Source organism: Aphis gossypii, chromosome 2, assembly GCF_020184175.1.
Source record: "Aphis gossypii isolate Hap1 chromosome 2, ASM2018417v2, whole genome shotgun sequence".
NCBI lineage: Eukaryota > Metazoa > Arthropoda > Insecta > Hemiptera > Aphididae > Aphis > Aphis gossypii.
The window spans coordinates 66,818,799-66,834,679 of NC_065531.1; the positions used below are offsets into that span (position 1 = coordinate 66,818,799).

The 15,881-nt window shown below is 26.0% G+C and overlaps 1 protein-coding gene and 2 long non-coding RNA genes across 8 annotated transcripts in view; 1 reads left to right on the forward strand and 2 right to left on the reverse strand.

Annotated features, from left to right (window-relative positions):
* Positions 1-15,881, forward strand: part of LOC114123600 (uncharacterized) — a 101,694-nt gene that overhangs the window by 55,512 nt on the left and 30,301 nt on the right. The gene's annotated exons all lie outside the window — the stretch shown is intronic.
* On the reverse strand, positions 941-1,567 carry LOC126549969 (uncharacterized). Its single transcript, XR_007603945.1, has 3 exons — positions 1,470-1,567; positions 1,252-1,382; positions 941-1,131 (listed from the first exon to the last, which is right to left on the reverse strand). It is a non-coding gene; the product is annotated as an uncharacterized LOC126549969 (long non-coding RNA).
* LOC126549968 (uncharacterized) lies at positions 1,641-3,850 on the reverse strand. 2 transcript variants are annotated; one of them, XR_007603944.1, is made up of 5 exons: positions 3,726-3,850; positions 3,499-3,627; positions 3,286-3,431; positions 2,878-2,994; positions 1,641-1,737 (listed from the first exon to the last, which is right to left on the reverse strand). It is a non-coding gene; the product is annotated as an uncharacterized LOC126549968 (long non-coding RNA). The 2 variants fall into 2 exon arrangements; XR_007603943.1 differs by having other exon boundaries at positions 3,499-3,639.

Below are 15,881 nucleotides of genomic sequence, written 5' to 3' on the forward strand. Positions count from 1 at the left end.
CATACGAGCGTATGTTATAGTACCTATATCACCTAACCTAAATACTAAAAACACTATACCACTGCAGTATTATTGTGTCTTGAACACGGGACGTAAAGACGTAGGACATGCAATAGAAAATCCATTATTTAACAGCTCTCTCGTGTCCAAATCTGAACAGTATATATTATATGAGTCTGTTTGTGTGTGTGTGCTGAGTATATGGCATTTGCCGCATTGTCGTTACTAATAATAATATACGACTGTAATCTTTCAAATAATATACCAAAGTCGTAAAAAAATTCACTCTTTAGTTCTTATACACTAAATGGTAGGTAATGGGTTAACAATAATTATTGTGTTGGTATATTATTATGCATTGCTATTATGTATTGCTATTTAAAATTGTTTAGAGAGCATATTTTATGATAAAGTATTGCTATGTTATAAACTATCAAGAAATAAAAAAAAAAATGAACTATCACGTGTTTCTTTTTTTTTTTTTAATCTTTAATTTATGTATGTAAATAGTGTTCCTGTTTATAAAAATATAGGTTATATAATATATTATTATACAGAAAATGTTTTAAATATATAGGAACTTTGTTATAATTTACACATAAATTATTCGCGTTGTATAACAATACAAATATTTTTTTAAAAATCATTTTCAATTCTAAATATTGAATATATTATCGAAAAATGGCCTTTTAAATTATACTTTATTAAATTATTCGAGCAACATTAACCATCACCCCAAGCTAGTTATTTTCCTGAAGTATGCTATATATTTCAATAAATTCTTATGAATGCCTTGTAATGTAAAATATTCTCATTAGAATGTCTGTTATTTAAAAATAGTAAATACTCACATATATAAAGAAAAAATGATTTTTAATGACGATTTTAAATTAAAATATAATAGGTATTTACAAAAAAAAAAAAATTACGAATTAACGGCTAATACACATGATTAGATTTGTATAATTGTTAATTGTACAAATTACACTATATTTCACTAAATACGTTTACCCTTTTAGAATTACGAATGTATTGATTCTACAATGATGTGTGCGTGTTTTTGTTTTTGTGTTTGAATACACCATAACTTGTCGAAATAATGCTTCAGTTTAAACCTTCAGAGGTGATTTCCTATGGTAAAGTGAATATCTTTAGTACATTATAGAGGTCAAAAGTAAGAACTTTCTAGAAGTTTTCAAAAAAATCGAGAAAAACAAAAAAAAAATATGATGGAAAAACGGGAATATTTACTCGTAACCAGTTTTCGACAAATTCGATGTATAGTATTCTGAATTTTCGGTCAGTGCAAACTGCAAAGTCGTGTGTTTTTAGTGTCTAGTCGCCGCGAGGCTGCTTTAATAACTGTACCATGTGTAACAATACTATAATAATTTATATTTCATCATTTTTATTTATAGCTGGAAACTTATAATCCTTAAGACTATTATGATGTATCACAGTGAAATTACTTTTATTATTAACGTCTCTCTTTCAAAAGGTTATTGAAGTTCATTAAGAACTGAGCTCTTGGGATATATATGAAGAGAAGTATGTTAATAAATACTAGTGATTAATTTAATGTCAAAATTCTGATCCTTCTGAACGTTATGCAATGGCAATGATTTAATATCGTTTTCATCTGTCGTGCAATTGAAACGGTTGAATATTTTATAATATTGTTATTTCCAGATTGTCAAATTATTTTCCACACGAAACAACTGCTCGAATTCATATTTCCTGATATGATGTATACATTATAATAATTGCTATATAATCCTACAGACCTTCCAAAGTAGTTTACGAAAATTTCAGTGTCCATTATTTGTAAAAAATAATAAAATATTATATTATTTAAAAATACGCAATAGCGATAACGATTGACGAATGCTTAATATAATAATGTATTATTTATATGAATAAAATATGTATTATAGCAATAAAAATGACGTTTGTAAGTAATTAAATAATTCAATACCCTTTTTAATCCAAAAAACGCATTGTACATTCCGACTAAATGTTTAAATGAATACTAAAAAAAAAAATCAGTTATATAAAGTAATCATTTTCAGTTTAAAATCAAAAACGTAGTTATATTGGTACATATAATATAATATAGTTTGGACGAAATTCCTTAAAATAGTTTTACAAAAATATAAAATAGATGTAATATAGGTAGATACTAATATCGTATATCTATAATGTTTATTATTCCTAATCTAACCATTTTTTATAGGTAATTTATAAATATTGATAAATTAATAAATTATTAAAATTGTCTTTATTTACCATAGCCTTCCAAATTATTTATAATAGACTCACATTATTCATAGTATCACGGTTTAAGATATTTATATACAAAAATATATATATAACAAAAATCGTGCTTATGGTACATATAATTAAAGAACTTGAAAATTACTCGATCAAATATTGATTTTGATACTTAAACATTTTTAAAAAAAATTATCCACCTTATAATTTTCTGTATAAAATAGAATTTTTATTTTAAAAACAGAATTAATTTAAAAATCTTAAAGTTTTAAAATATGACCTTTAAGTTTATTTAAAAACAAAAATAAAAGAGAGAGAGTGATGAGCATGCTTGATAATTCACTCTATAAATATTATGTTATATTATACTTAATTAAGTGTAGATTTAGGGTCACTTAAATTCTGTTTTTGGAATATGGACTTAAGAAGAAGAGAAAGGTAGATTTTCGGTGTTTTAAACGGATCAGTCGTTGCTGTGAGTACTAAGTATTCCCTTCCCCAAACTGATGTTTTAATAATAATTGATCCACTGTTGTGGAGGAGTGGAATAGCCTTTGGCACTACAGCCAAAGGATTTAATCAAGACGTGCGAGCACGTATATTTACCAATTGAAATAGGGCGGTTCGTCGGTGTAAGCCATTATTATTGAATATTAGGTCCAATCGTATAATTGTACAGAGTCATTCAAAAGCTATATGTTACAATTTTGGAGTGATTCTTCACTAGAAATTTAAAAATATAATATAAATTCTCATATGTTTTACATATTGACATTTGTAATGTCTACACATAGTATTATATTATAATGTACATAACATTATAAATGAAAATAAATATAATTGTACAGAGTATAATATAATATATATATATATTTTTATTATTATTAAAAGGTTGATAATTCTTTCAGATAGAACAGTATACAAATATATTAAGCATATTTAGTCCCACTTTATCTTAGTAACATATACAAGTTCAATCTCAATACGACAATATACATAATATATATACATTACCTGCAAGTATTCCAATCACGAAGCCGTATATCGTCATCAAAATTAATACATTATATATTTGAATACTAAGGATTTAGGTATTATAATTATTAAACTATTAACTCATGGCTCATCGTATATTACAGACAAATGGGTTTGGAGTAAAGCTGAAAATATCAATCACGATAAGTGTGTGTATATAATATATATACTATAGTTGTATTATTCGACTACGTCTAGTTTAAAATGGATCTATTTTTTTTATTATCGTCAATCGTTTTGCTTCAGTTGAAATATACAACACAAAATCTTAAAAACAATAAAATTACGGTGATTGATTAAATGATCTTCCACTTTTTAATTCTGAAAATAATCCTGTTATAAGTAAAAAGTATTACAGTTTATTATACAGATAAAACGAATAAAATCTGACTTGAACCCAATAACTTATTTTTACAAACCTTATAAGTTGATTAAAAGATATCTTACGTGCGAATTTCGATTTAGCTTATTAAAATTGAATAATTTTTTGTTTATACATAAAGTTTCCATAGGTCACAGAAATAAAATTTGAATACTTGCCGAACCATCTCATTCGTTGCTAGGTATGGTGTTTTTATTTTGAATAAAATAATACTTAGTTTATTTAATATTATAATGTATTATTATTTTATACTTATAAATTATAATTAATTAATAAAATATTACTATGATAAGACTTTACATAGAGTATATTCGTATTGTGCTGTGCTCGATAGACGTGGTTGGATAAACGAGGACGTGTATATTTTATACGAAACGGAATTTTAGCATTCTGTATTGGTTGGCGCGTTTGCTTGTTCTTGAATAAACTTCATATATTTACAATATCACGGGATATGCTTGTGTACAAGATGTTAATATATTATAATTTATTGTGATTAAAAGTATGGCTGGTGATTTTTATAACAGTTAACGCTTATTATCTAAAAAAGTATTAACATTTTTAAAAATATAGTTTTTCTAATAGTTTGATTTCATTAAAAAAAATATGTTTTCACTATTATTTATCGATTTAATTTCATACATTTTTACATACAAACAAACATCTGTAATATCATATTTGAAAGTAAAATATTATTTTTTATAAGAATCCCCTTGTATACAAATTAAATTTTGTTCAGGTACTTCTAATTCAGTCATATTCAACTTACGGACCAACGGACCGAACGCTAGTTGTTTTTACGTGGCCTAAAAAGAACTCATTGGATTGATGAAAAAATGCAAATTTCAAAACTTATATTATAAAATATTACAAAACAATTATATTTTCAAGATGTGTATCATATATAATTGTGATAAAGATGATTATGTTTTTGGTATTTCCATTATTTATATTTTATAATATTATTTATATATTTTATTGCTTAACTGGTCTTGGCTCATGTGTACGCGTACTATAATATTATGTAGTCATGTTGTAAATGTGTAATAACTGTAATAACTAATAGCGTTGGTGTAAGCTGTATGGTGCTTTTATTTATTTTATTTAAATCGTACCTTACGCGAAATGTGCATATTTTTAATTTAAAATTTTAATATTTATTGTTACATTATGGCAGAAGTATCTTCCATAAATAAACGAAAAATAATTTTAAATTATTTAACTGCCTTATATAATGAATTAAAAAAAAAAAAGATTTCAAGATTTGAGAGGTAAAAAGAATTATTTTTTACCAATAAAAAAATCCTTGGCACTTACAAACAACAAACATTATATTATTAGCTACATTGGTAATATTTTATTATTCGAAATTATTTTATGAATTTATTGAGTTAAAAATAATATAATTATGGAAGTTATATTTAAAGAAAAGAGAGAAAAAAGAATAAAAATAGAGTTTTGGAATTTTGGAATTTAATGCTTGGAAAATATACAAAAATTTGCCCACTTGTTGCTAATCATATTCGCATTAACATATCTATGTGAAGCATAATATTATAAAATATGCTAAGAATGAGTACTGAAATCAGCTTACTAATACACATCTTAACGAATTATTAAGAATAGTAAGTAGTAAGTAATAACTAAAACCTAATATATTCAAAACAGTGAAAAAAAAAATATCAATATCAATTACATTAATTTAAAGTAAATATTTAATTGTTTTATAACAAATTATGAATGTTCTTATAATACATGAATGTATTTTTAATTTTTTTTTCCAAATCTAATTTTTCTTGTTCATTTTGACTTGTGTAATATTTTAAAATATTTTATGTGTCCTAAATAAAAAAAAAACCTGTTTATGTTTGATCTAGTTATAGGTAGTTAAAAGTAGGTGCATATCTAAAGTTTAAATAACTGGTCCATCATTTTATGTAGTAGGTACTAATTCACTGAAAGGCATCACCATGTAACATGTAAGTACACTGTATATGGTAAGTATATTGTATATTATAATACTAAAATGTGTCTGTCGTCATACTCATTTATGTAATAAATTGAAAAATAAAAATATGGTATTTCCTGTGGTCACTGCTGTTTAGAGTAAATTGTGGAAGTATAAACACTTTTCGCAGTTGGGGCTTCAATAAGGAGTTGTGGAGACACAAATTCACAAAGCGATAAAAGAATACATTTATATATATCTATTATCTAGCAATAGTTATTAAAAAAATCTAAATTATATGTATTTATTTTTAACATTTCAAATGATTTTAAACAAAAAAAAAAAAAAAAAATTTACAGAAACTTACAGAAACTTATAATAAAAGTAACTAATCACAATTATAGTATTTTATAGTATAGTTTTTTCTATGAAGACCTTACCAACATTTATTTTTATATTGATCATACCTTATTATTTGATTTTTAGATTCTGAGCAGAAGAATTAATCTTTTAAATCTTTTTTTTTTTTTTGTTTTTATGTACGTGCATTCAAGTAGAAAAAATACTTCAATCGTTAATTCTCTGAAATTAAGTATGGAAAAAAATTGATCTTAATTGGTGCTTTAGGTCTTAAGGTCAAAATTGAAAATTTTGCTTTTTTCGTACTTTTAAAAATATTCTAAAGAACTAAAATAATTAAAAACTAAAGATTTCGAAAAAAATTGATATCTGTGAATGAAAAATAATGTCTATTATAGTGATTAATCATTAATCAATATATAAATATATAATATTGAAATTTAGAGATGGGATATGGCCAAAAAATATTTATATTTTTTCCAGTAACAATGATTGACATTTTTAAAATGAAATTAACAAAATGTTTATACATTCTATAATATTATTTACTTAGGTCAAACTATGTATATTCACTTCGATTCGTTTTGCATTACGTCTGTCTCGATATCCGTGTGTGTCGGATATTGTCAATTTAACCAGGCACAATATGTTTATGTACCGAGTAACATTTAAAAAATAAAAAAGTTTTTTTATAAAACGAGTGAAGGTGAGGTAGGAGATATTATAGATAGGTATATACCTCCGCAGTGAATCACTGCTCGTTTAAAATTGCATCACGCTCATCTACTCAAAAGTGTCTTTAAAAGAAGAAGAGTGAAAGGGGTAAATCCACTTTCATACCTTTTAAAAAATTATTAGTTTTTATAGTTAATTGAACTGTTTTTGTATAGGTAGATGTATATTAATAATATTTTGTATGAGTTATATGCATACTAATTATACTAATAACAAGTTAAATGGTAACGTTTTAATAAAATTATACTACTTTTGTTTAATTTGCGTTCATAAAAATGTTTATATAGTAGTACTTTAAATAATAAGCAATTTAAAATTATACACAAATACTGAATTAAAATTTTTATTTTTGCCATCTCCTACAAATAATAATATGTTCTTAGAAACGTCTCTGAATCGGCTCATTTAAATAAAAATCCATCGGTTCAAAAGGTCTATATAAATATGTTATATTCATATTAATTCATACTTATGAAACGGAGAGATGTCCAGAAAAATATTCCTTTTAAGAATAATATGAAATCAACACATGGCATAACGGGTCATTGTTAAAAGTAAAAAGCTAACAAAATCACTAATGTTGAAAAAGTGAAAAATTCTTTATTTTTTACGATTTCGGCTACATAAACGTATCGGTATACCGTTACTATACAATAAAGACATTAATTATTAGCTATTAAAAAAACAAAAAAAAACTAAAAGATTGTGCAATCGATTGAAGCCGTCGGGCTCACGCACTCATATAATAATATTATTGATGGTATTTACTACTTAATATACTAAGTATATATTATAGTGTTGGTTATCATGCTCAACCAAAGCCCGGCATGGGTAGACTAATGTACTTTAAAAAAACAGGGGAAATATCAATCATAATATAATAATATATTACATTAAATGTACCTATAGGTTGTTGAAATAATAATAGTAATAATACATGTATAGTATATACGTGTGATGTGTTTATTCTAATGGCTTATTAATTATTATATTATATATCTACATGATATTATATAATGACACGTTATACACATATACAGCCGGATACCTCTCGGACGTGCGACCTTTTCGACACTTTCCGAGCCGTTATATTCGTAATAGTAAGTGCGTATGTATATAGTATGTATTGTGTCGTCGGAGCTGCAGTCGTCGACGTTGTTATAATATTGTGTACGACTGGCAGCGGTGTCACCGACAAAAGCGTATCAGAATATTACTCCGGACACAATGGAACCAACCCGGTACTTAAAATTCGATTTATCATATAGCTCCGCGCGCGCAATCGTCATTTATCACTAGTCCAACATGGTACCGTTGCTGCAGCTCCGTCATCCACCGACGCCGCCACCGCCCATCACCTATACATTATTATAATTTATAATATATACATATATTAATGCAATAACGTCCTATGTACCGTAATAATGTAAATATATACGTATTTCTGTATATATATTGCATTGTAGTATAGTCGTACTTTCGACGTGTATATAATTTGCGCGCAACCCTCTTTGAAAGAACGGACCGCGAGCGAGCGTTTACATTGTTTCCGCCGGCATTGTACTATACGCGATCATAATATTAATTATTGCGATGTACACGATTTCGAGAACTAATCCTGACCTTATCTATTATACACCCCCAGAGCCATCTCATTTCTAGGAGGTCACCTACAAAAACTACGAGTAGAAATGTACAGTGATATGTGTTATAAATGTAGTCATTATAGGTACCTTTTAATTACATTAAATGTTGGGCAAATTTATAAAATTGTTATTATAAAAGTAAATAAATACGAGTTTGCGAGTAAGACTGTCTATAGGACCCCATCATTTCACCATGACAAATTAATGATCTTACCCTCTCTCCATTACCGCGGACTGCAGAATCGCATAGTATGCTAAACTGATTACAAAGGTCGGTTATAATTATATGTGATTATCAAAAGATGCTGCTTTGTCACAGGATCGTGTATCCATCCTGTTTGTGTGTAGAGATTTTTATTTGTGTACATATTTATCATATAATACTATTTTTTATTTTCTTTATCTAAATAATTTTTAAGATCTCCTTTGTTAGTTGTCCAGTTGATCTTCTAGAAAGATTTCTTGATAGGCGTGGTTTTAGGTTTAGATGTTTTTAGAAGCCTTTTGATTTTTGTATGTGTTAACTATGGTTAGATAATCGATATAATCGTTCAGTCCTAGAAACCCTAGTGGAAGCTCGTGAGGTTCTAATACTCGTATTATAGCTGTCAAGCCGCTGCGAACGTTCGATCCTTAACTCTCTAACACGTCTTGCCGAGGTAATTTTTCTTTAGCTTGTAAGCTACTGCTGAGAACGTGCAGCGCTAGATTCTCTAGCACGCGCTTGCGAAATTGTGTACTCGCTTTTACCTGATAGGCGTTATGCATTCTCAGAAGTCACTCCTGTTTGGTGTACTTTAGCCGCTCTTTTCTGCGATTTATGTCTAGATAGTTGTGATTTTCTTCTAGGCATTCTGCCGTTTTTGAGAGAAGTATTTAAATACCTATTTAAAATGATCATTATTAGTAGAGATACGAGCACAGACCAGTTAGTATATTTAATATTTATATATATTATATTTCAGTAAATACGTTAAACGTGATACACTGTAAAAATGATAAATGTATTTATTTAATATAGTGATTGCCAAAATTGTGTTTGAATGGTGACCTTTTTTTGGACTATATTCAGCCACGGTATCCTGCAGTGAATATCACAAAAAATCAACACCTTATTTTCATTGGTAATCAGCTTTTATTATTTTACTAAATATAAAGTATACAGCTGACTTAAAATTAATACATTTTTATAATAAAAAAAAAATAAAAAAAGTAAAAAGTCAAGTGGCACTCGGGGACTGCCGCGATAAAGCTATTGCAGTATTACATATTAACACGAAATAAGAAGTTAATAAAATTTAATAAAAAAAATAATAATAATAATATAATATAATATTATTATATTATTATATTATTTTTATTATTATACTGTATATCGTCGCTGAAACTGCAACACCGCATATCTCAAGATTTGACAAAATGCATTTGTTTTGTTGGTAGATAACAGTGAATAATATTAAACTAAAATAATAAATAAATGATAACGATTATTATTATTATTATTTTATTTTCGGTAACCATGGTAACAATTAACGGGTAACGGTCACGCTTTTTCGTTACGAAAAATATATTTTCAGTCACCACGCCTGCGATAAAAGCTATGCAATAGCTTAAAAAATAAGTAAAATATTTAATTTACTTTATTTATACTTACAGAATTTACATGGTTATTACGGTGTCTAATTCGAAATACACGAAATAACTTTTTGTATAAGATTGAATTTGAAATTAATAAAGGTAAAATTATAAATTATTTTTATGAGCCATGGTGCGCACGGAAAATACTTGCGGTGCCCTAAGGGCACCGCAGTGCACACTGCACAGTTTAGGAACCACTGATTTAATGCATAAAAGTATATTTTTCATTGTGCGCACATCGACCGTAAGCATTTTCATACTGTAGCCGCCACGTACAATAATAACAACAACAACGATAAATTATATATAATGCATATTATATACGTATGTGAGTATTTGGTAATTCATCAATCATCGATAATATTTTTTTTTCATCTTAAGATTATAAAGTTGAGTTTGTATTGGATACGGTTTCAATCCACCATATATATAATGTAATATATACATATACTATATATACCATAATATAATATATAGAATTTATTATATACTGAACTATATTTTATAAATATATTTATATATATATATATAGGTATATGTAGGTTTGAAGGCGCACTTGAATTATTATCAAAATCGTTCTAGTAGAAGTAGTATTTTTGTTGAAAAAATGACCCATTTTCAATCCTCTAAATGTTTCGTCTGGTTAATGTTTCGAGTACTGCAATTTAATCGCCTAAAATATGTCGTTGTTCTGATGAAAGCCTTTTTACTCCTGCACAGAAATATGTCTAGAACATTCTTACAAATATTCTTTTATTTAATATGATGTACTGAAGTTGTTCGTACTTCGGTTTAATAAAAATGTATTGATAAATAATAAAAATTATTTTTACTCCTAAAAAAAGAGAAAGGGACCGATTTTAAAATCCCTGTTCTCCGTAACTTAAATTGTACACGACTTTAATATTTTTAACGTCTAATCGGTTATTCATTCGTACAAAGAACATAGCTTTTGAACTATTTCGGGTGGAATTTTATTTTCAAATACAAGTTGTTTAAAATAAATGTCATCTCATTTGTTCGAGGTCAACATATAATGAAAGTTCGTAATATCAGCTACAATAAAAAAAATATATATAAAGAAAAAATAAAGAAAAAATATTGCAGGAAATGTTTGGGTCCAAAAACTATTATTAAAAGGTTGGCTTATAAGTATTGTTCAACACAAAAAAATTGTTCACTTCTCAGAAACAACTACCAGGTATACACTTTAGCAAAGTATCTTAAATTAATTTTTTGACATTTACAATTGTAAACATAATGCAGACTTACCAAATGTTTAAATTGCAGAACAAGTCAGGAAGTAGATTAATTTGTTTCAATTCTGTATGGAATACATTTTTAAGAATATCTAGTTTAATAAATTTACCACGCTGCAACGTTTGCAGTTGAGGAAGCGTCGTTGACTTATAACATTGTTTAATTGTATCTCCTTTTCATTTTAGTATGCATAAATATAATATGTATTATTATTATTAATGTTATATTGTGCAATAAAAATAAAAAGGCTATACAATGAAAATGTCTAAATGGTTTTTATTTTATTTTTCATTTCAACGACGACTATAAATGTATATTTACTATTTTAAAATAAAACGCATTGTACTTAATTTCAATAATTATCAAATTAGTCCTACGTCAACGTATTGATATTATACACATTCAATAATAATAATTAAATAATAAAAGCATAGTATACGTTTTATTAAATACCCAATCCAATTTAAATGATAGAAAATGGCATAGTAAGTATTTTGAAGAATCTATTATATTATTTCGCATTCTTTTTTTGTAGATATTTTGGTAAGAAAAGTTTTAAGTAATAAGTTCTGAATCGTCTGTAGAAACTTGAAAAGTTGCACACTCTCGCCTATTGAAACGAAACAAAATAACGATTTCAAAATAATACCAGTATATATATTCACATAAATATAAAGTTAACAAAATATAGAATCAATTGAATATTGCTGTCAAATATTTATTTTTATAATAATATTATTAATAACATATTTTTCAAATTACACCAAAAGAAGAATTTTTGACAAAGTAAGATAGTTGACTGCAGAATGGTAATAATATGATGTATTTATATGTCTTTATAACAATCACGTGTTTAGCGGTGAGTATACGGTGCAAAGAATGCAGAATAACATTAACTTTTTACAACAACATATTTTATTGTATATTTTATACATATTTTATAAATATAAAATAAATTTACAATTTGTTTGATTTGATAATATTTATCTTTTGCTAAATTATAAGGAGAGATCATAGCCATAAGGTTTACTTGACGATTTAGATCAAAATGTAATAACTTAATATAGTATAGGTAATGTATAAAATTAATTTTATATTAATCATAATCATGATTAATACAATTCAGTATAAAATATTATAGTTATATATGCCAAACGTGCTGAAAATTGTTTACAATGTATTATATTTAGATATCAAGTTAACTTATCAAAAATGCTTGTAATATTGGAATTGGAATCATGACATGAATACAACATCAAATACAATTATTATATATTTTAATAATTTAACCAGCTGCAAGAACGTCTAACACATAACAATTATTTTAAATCAATAACGGATTAATTAACTTAAACAGTAAACTTAAATGAACAGGTAAATTATATCTACTGTAGTAACACGTGCAAAATCAATGTGCGTGTGTAGTTTAGACTTGGAAAAAAATAGAACAATAAACAAAACATGGTTAATGGTTACACATGTTATGATTATGATATTGCCTATATGTATAATATTAATAATATATTTTAGTAGGTATAGTTTATGAATCGTGAGATACCACCATCTATTTATAGATCTAAAAATTTATTTTTCCCTTTTATATTTTACAAAGTTAATTTAGTTAAATTTATATGTCACTATTGTAACTTCAATCATTAAAATAAATACAATATAATATTATTTAGTGATTTCTCATACACCACTAAGCCACAATGTTCTCTAGGTATCATTATTTAATTTTTTTTTAACGATACATCCATTAAACCGAACATAGACATATAATAATGCGCCGTCACATTTGACACTTAGTACCGACATCTCATAAATTACAACATCTCCTCTTTGCACACAGGTCGACTGAGTAATGTATTATATTTTTAAGTGACTATAAAATTGATATAGTGACTTTATTATATATATCAAAATATTGGACACACATTAATATTATCTAATTAAACTATATTTTTGTAATTTAATAGGTATATAAATTATTCACAGAAAAAATAATTGGTGAATTAACTACAAAATTATTAATTATACCCGTAGTGCCTAATCGCCCTAATCAAATACGTAACTTTTAATTATTCATTAGGTACCTAAAGTGTTAATATTTGGTTTATACAATAACAATAAATTATAGTTTTAATATTAATATTTATTATATTTTCAGTACCTATAGTAATACTAAACATTTTAAAAGTTCCATTTTGTTGACAGTATAATATTAATTAATATACCCTAGTCACCTACCATTAATATCTATTGTTTTTGTTAGGTTGTAACACTAAATTCATAATTAACAATTCTTGTTTTTTTAAGTATGGCATTTTATTTGAAAGTTTCAGTAAGTCTATGAAAACATGAAAGCGCATTTTAATTATTTTTCACATTTTGAATAAAAATAACTTCAATACTATACACAATTCTTGCATCTCATTATTTCCTCAACTTTTGCCGGTTTTGCTAAAATTTAAACTTTATTCACGCAGCATACGTACAAATTAAAGTTTTAACTACCTAAAAAATATCTAGTATCTACTTTTCTATTATTTTATTCAAATTTTGTTTATTGTCATAATTTATATTTATCAAGTTACTTTTACTTTTCAGGTAAAAATATACCGCATATAATTACGTTAGTTGTAAATTATTTTCCATAAGAATATTAGGCGTGACAAATAAACGAGTTTGTTTTTAGTAATACGAGCTTAAAGGTTTGAAGAGGTCCGTACTTGTTTTGATCTTTGAGAGAGAAACTTAATCCGGCCATAAATGGTTTACTAAATACTATGGAGGATTATTTAAACGGATGGTGAAACACTATAAACATTAACTATCTACATAAAAATAACAAAGAAAAAAATAATGTAGGATACCAATTTAATGTATTTTATAATATTTTTACATGAGTATGGAGTTCACAACCATCTGATGATGTTTGTGGTATTTTTCATCTACGCTTAATGCACTTTTGTGCTCTTACCGGATGTTAGAAATATCAAAAAATGTATTTACGATGGTGGCTTTTTTCAATTCCATCAAAAGACTACAAAAGGCTATCTCGTATACATTCGGGAAGACATTGGCCATAAAACGTCAATGAGATAACCATTTAGTGTACGGCGATAAAAAGAAAAAGAAAAAAAGAAATTACCACGACGTCACTGAAAACGGATAGGTTTTGGTAGCCACTTTTATGGAGAGAAAAAACATTTATTACTCTCTATTTTCTTATTCTACTTTTCTGACGGTTTTTAAAACATCTCTTCTAAAAACGAAGATGTTCTTTAGAAAAGTTTTAACATCTCCACCTGTTCTAAAGCTGCTTTTCAAGCTGATTTAAGAATTATTACTTCGATTTTTCGTTTTTATTACAATTAGTTCAGTTTTAACAGGTTTAATGGGAATTTCTCGTAAGTGCACTTATATAAGTACTATACTACAAGTACTTACTATAACAAAAACATAGTTTATGTTTGTATTACAATTTTGAAAAATAAATTTAAATGAATTAATCATCATTAAAATGAAGTGCTTTTATAGAATAACATACACATTTTCACTTAGTCAATGCATTCAATATTCTATTAAAATTATAACTACCATAATATTTATCATAACAATAACTATATTTCTATATAACAGTGCTTTTCTCAAGTTGTGTAACAACTTGGGAATTAAATACTTTAGTAAAAGTATACATAGAGAGTAAAATATATTAAAATATTATTTTCATTGTGCATTACTTATTAATTTTACGTAGGTATCTAGTAGTATTATAAGTACCGCTCAAATTAAAGTACTTTATAGTAATATTAGTAATTATATATATTTGTATAATATACTCTCTATCACCATTCTAACTCACAATGTCCAAATAAAATATATAAGAGTTTTATAAACTTTTTTTCCTGTCGTTTTACAGTTTAAATGAATATTAGACAAGATCAATATGACCACACAAAACGTATGTTCGTTTTTTTCGTATCACCAAATGTTTGGTCTTTCAATTAAATATAATTGCACAAAAGTTATTAAACGTAAAGTAACATTATTGGTTCTGTTGCACTAAGAGAATAGTAATACTAACATTGGGTTAGGCGATAATGTGAAATATTTGACAATTTTTGGCCGAACCCGGATGGTTGTAAACTTATTATTACAGCCAGCTCGGCTACACGCGAAATAAGGTCATATTATATTATATTATAACTGGTATGCGTATGCGCAAAATAAAAAAAAATTAGGCGAGAATTACAAACGCATATTGCAGTACCCATTCAATTCTATGACCACACTTACATAAACATAACCACATCCTTTTGTTTATTTTAAATTGTAATAGATTTTTATACTTAATAAATTACTTTATAGAATTAATGAAAAAATGATGACTATAAAATATTTAGACTTAACGAAAAAAAAAACTCTTTATTTAAAAATTATGTTTATTGTTATTTTATAAAAATTTACAATATTTTTTAATCTGTAGAATTCAAATATTTATAAAAAGTATATATATAATATATATATATATATATATATTATATATGTAAGTAATGTAAATATTCCGCGTAAACCTAATAATTTTAAGTTATGAAGAAAT